The following is a 4,710-nucleotide window of genomic DNA, read 5'->3' as shown; positions in this document are numbered from 1 at the left end:
CCATCCGTCGGTTTGCATCGTGCCTTAGATTTCATGCTTCTGAAAATCCTTAGCTTCGGTCATTTTCTTTCTGTACTGCGAGCTAAGGAGCATAAAAGCTAAGACACGATGCAGACTGATGGAGGTGTGCCCAAAATGCATCTTTCTAGATGACCTTGCCCAAGTCATTGTTCCTTCCAAGACCTCAGTTTCTCTATCTGTAACAGGGAAGTGTCAGCCTGAGATCTCACACAGGAGATCTCACACAGCACCTCACACAGATCTCACACAGCACCTGTATATATGTATATATGTTTGTACATATTTATTACTCTATTTATTTTACTTGTACATATCTATTCTATTTATTTTATTTTGTTAGTATATTTGGTTTTGTTCTCTGTCTCCCCCTTTTAGACTGTGAGCCCACTGTTGGGCAGGGACTGTCTCTGTATGTTGCCAATTTGTACTTCCCAAGTGCTTAGTACAGTGCTCTGCACATAGTAAGCGCTCAATAAATACGATTGATGATGATGATGATGAGGTAGCCCAGCCAGCTTCCTTGTGAGGACCTCAGCTGAAGAGGGGGAAAGTGTGGTGGAGAAAGGGCCCTCTTCACAAGGGGTAAATGCTGATCTCTGTGTGCGACATGGTCGGTGGGAGCGGGGAATGTCTCTATTGTAATATTGTCCTCTCTCTAGCGCTTAGTACAGTGCCCTTCGCAGTAAGCGCTTGATAAATACAACCCACTGACTGATCTGATGATCTTGTACCTACCAGAATGCTTAGCCCAGGGCTTGATATTATACCTGAGCCCAACAGAAAATGGAGTTCCTCTTTCCCATCTTTTCTCTCAACCAGGCCAATCGGCAGGCAGGGGAATGTCGTGGGGAAAAGGAGGAAAGCCTGAAACCCTCTTGTCTCTGAAACAACTGAAGAAAGGCTCTCCCACCTGCTCCAGCTGTCCGCTCCAGGATGGATGGCAGGCATCAGGGGAAGGCTGGCTGTCCTCTCTCTCCCTCATCCCGATTGCTTCCAGTTTGGCTCCATCCTCCCTGCCCAGGTTTGCACAGCGGAACCTCATTACTGGGGAAAATGGGAGACTTTCTGAGCTTTGCAGATGGAAGGCGTGAAACCAATCCAGGGTCCCGTTAGTTATTTATGAGGGACAGAGCCACGCTGGGAAACGGCGTCAGGAAATGGATCCGGCTTGTTGGAATGGGTGAGCGGCTGCTGCCAGAGCATTCCGGGGGGGAAAGGGGCAGGCGGATGGAAGAAAGAGAATGGGTGCACTCTGCCCTTTCTTGGCGCCTGGCTGAAGGAGGGGGTGAAGGGCCTTCTCCGTCAGATTGGAGGAAGCCTCGCAGGCCTAGCTCTAAGCCGGATGGGAAGAGAGAAAGCGAGAGAGCGAGGGTCATCCTGACCCCAGAGGCCAGGGAAGAGCCAGGATCAGGCTGCCTCATGTCAATAATTGTGATCAATTGTGTCAAATTGTGTCAAATGCTTACTATGTGCCAAGCACTGTACTAGTCAATCAATCGTATTTATTGAGCGCTTACTGTGTGCAGAGTACTGTACTAAGCGCTTGGGAAGTCCAAGTTGGCAACATATAGAGACAGACCCTACCCAACAGTGGGCTCACAGTCTAAAAGGGGGAGACAGACAACAAAAACAAACATACTAACAAAATAAAATAAATAGAATAGATATGCACAAGTAAAATAAATAGAGTAATAAATATGTACAAACATATATACATATATACAGGTGCTGTGGGGAAGGGAAGGAGGTAAAACAGGGGGGATGGAGAGGGGGACGAGGGGGAGAGGAAGGAAGGGGCTAATCACTGGGATAGGTGCAATGTAGTTGTTCTGTTCCACACAGGGCTCAGAGTCCAGAAGGGAGAACAGATGTGGAATCCCCATTTTACAGATGAGGAAATGGAGGCCCAGAGAACTTTTGACTTGTCACCCAGCAGATAAGCGGTGGAGTGGAGATTAGAAGCCAGGTCCTCTAACTCCTAAGCCTGTGCTCTCTCCACCAGGCCATGCTGCTTCCTGATTGCAGGGTGAGAATTCCCCCTTCTAGACTGTGAGCCCATTGTCGGGTAGGGACCGTCTCCATATGTTGCCAACTTGTACTTCCCAAGCGCTTAGTACAGTGCTCTGCACACAGTAAGCGCTCAATAAATATGATTGAATGAATGAATTGGACCGTGGCTGCCGTTTCAAGACTGTGGCCAGGTTACCCCATTTCTAAAATACCTTCCATGGAGAACAAGGAGCTGCCTGATTTCTAATGCCCAGAGACCGACCTGGGCTTCGATCCTGATGAGTGGGGGCCATGCCTGTGGAGGGAAGCCAGTTTGAGCTCAATTCCATCCTTTCACTCTTCCCAAGAGTGTGAGGCCCAGAACTGAGCTCTGCTCTCCGTATCCCGGAGGCTCCTTCCCTGCCGGCTCTTGAGGAAGATATCTGATGAGAGGGAAGGGCTTTTAAATGTTCTGGCCCAGGCTGCAGAGGGTCTCAGAGGACTAATCACTCCTCTCAACGGGGGTGAAGGCAACTGGGTTTTCACCGCTTTTTGTTCTTGGTGCCACCGGATCTCCGTCTTCCTAACACTCTGGCTGGTTCCAGGAATGGGCAGAGCCAAACTCTGTCCTACCCCCATTTCTTTCACTTTACTGGGGTAAATAAACAGTCCAAGGTGCTCCAGAAGAGTGGAGACTAATGAAGTCCTGTCTGGAAGGAGACCCAGGCGGTTTGTCCTCCACCTGTCTTCCTGCCCATCCCACTCCCCGCCGCTCCATATCTCTATCCTCTCTCTTTCCTTCCCAGACTGAGCCCCTTCCTTCCTCTCCCCCTCGCCCCCCTCTCCATCCCCCCATCTTACCTCCTTCCCTTCCCCACAGCACCTGTATATATGTATATATGGTTGCACATATTTATTACTCTATTTATTTATTTATTTATTTATTTTACTTGTACATTTCTATCCTATTTATTTTATTTTGTTGGTATGTTTGGTTTTGTTCTCTGTCTCCCCCTTTTAGACTGTGAGCCCACTGTTGGGTAGGGACTGTCTCTATGTGTTGCCAATTTGTACTTCCCAAGCGCTTAGTACAGTGCTCTGCACATAGTAAGCGCTCAATAAATACGATTGATTGATTGATTGATTTCCTCTTCACTTCTCATGACCCTCCCTTTCCACCCCTCCTCAGCCCCTTCTTTCTTACCCTGACTCTCCAACTCCCCTCTTCCTTTAGCCACCTCTGAGAATTCCAGAGGCAAATGTGTTGGATTTTTACTGTTTTCTTCAAATTTCTTGCAGGGTTTGGCAACTGAGAGACTGCGAAGCTCCTTGAGGGATTGGGTCTATTTATTGCACTCTCCTAGTCACTTAGTACAATGCTCTGCAAACAGTAGGTGATCAGTAAGTGCCTGCCACTGAAAGCGGGAGAGATTTGTAGGTCCCATCCCTCCATCTAACCCCGAGAAGCAACGGATGGGTACGAGAGGTGGTGAATTTTGTGACAGAGCCAAATCAGCCTTCCAGTGGCTTATCACCAAGAATCAAAACCAAGCTACTGTTCACCAGCCAGACATATAGGGAGGGAAGTGACTATATTTTCTGAAACTTGAAGGAGAGTGGAGATAGGGCTTCCAGGGGTAGGACTTCAGGAACCCAGAGAAACCGAGAGAGAGTGATGCGGGGCCAGAGACAGACGACAGGCTGGAGTGTGAGCTTTCCCATTCCCGAAGCTGGGTTTATAGAGTTTATAGATCAGATATTGCACAAAATCCACGTTCTTGGAGAGTTTATAGTCCAGTGGGGAAGAAGAAGAACATGAAATAATGATATCACTTGGTGTTCAGGGCTGAGGGAGATGTTTTGGGGGGTTTTCTGGGATAGTGGAAGCTTAGCTAATCTTCTCTTTCCCTCATTGTCTCTCTTACTGCTGCCCTGTACCACACACAGAAGTTCTTAGAACCAGTTTAACCTAGTGAAAGGAGCACAGGTCTAAAAATCACAGGACCTGGCTTCTAACCTTGGGTCTTCCCCTGGATGACTGGATCACCTGGGTCTCAGTTTCCTCATCTGTAAAATAGGGATTCAATACCTATTCTCTCTGCTACTTAGACTGTGAGCCCCATGTGGGACAGGGACTGCCTCTGCCCTGATTACCTTGTCCCCACCCCAGTATTTAGTGCAGTGCTTACCACCCAAGTGCTTAACAAGTACAATTATTATTACTGTTATTATTGCTGTTGTTTTGTCCTAGGCCAGAGGAAACTGTTGCTTCTTCAGTCTCTGCACTGGGGCTGCTTGGGGTTGGGTGTGGCTTTCCCAGTTGCCCACCTAGGCATTCAGGTTGAAGCTTTGAGTTCTTTTCTTCTCCGTATCAAGGAATCTAAGGGATTCCCTGCTCCCTGGGGGGGCAGGAGGGATGGAGCAGCCTTCCCTCAGCTCTGGCACTCTCAGGCTTGGGATGCCCAAATGGACAGCAGTGTGGCCTAATGGATAAACCATTGGCCTGGGTGACAGAGGGCCTGGGTTCCAATCCTAGCTCCGCCACTTGCCTGCTGTGGGACCTTGGGCAAATCGTACAACTGCTCTGTGCCTTAGTTTCCTCAGATGGGAATTCAATACCTTTCTCCCTCCTACTTTACTGTGAGCCTCACGTGGATGATGACATTTTATAATATATAATATAATATAATATAATATAAT

Source organism: Tachyglossus aculeatus, chromosome 6 (genome assembly GCF_015852505.1).
Source record: "Tachyglossus aculeatus isolate mTacAcu1 chromosome 6, mTacAcu1.pri, whole genome shotgun sequence".
In the NCBI taxonomy this organism is placed as follows: domain Eukaryota; kingdom Metazoa; phylum Chordata; class Mammalia; order Monotremata; family Tachyglossidae; genus Tachyglossus; species Tachyglossus aculeatus.
Note: the sequence above shows the minus strand (reverse complement) of the source record.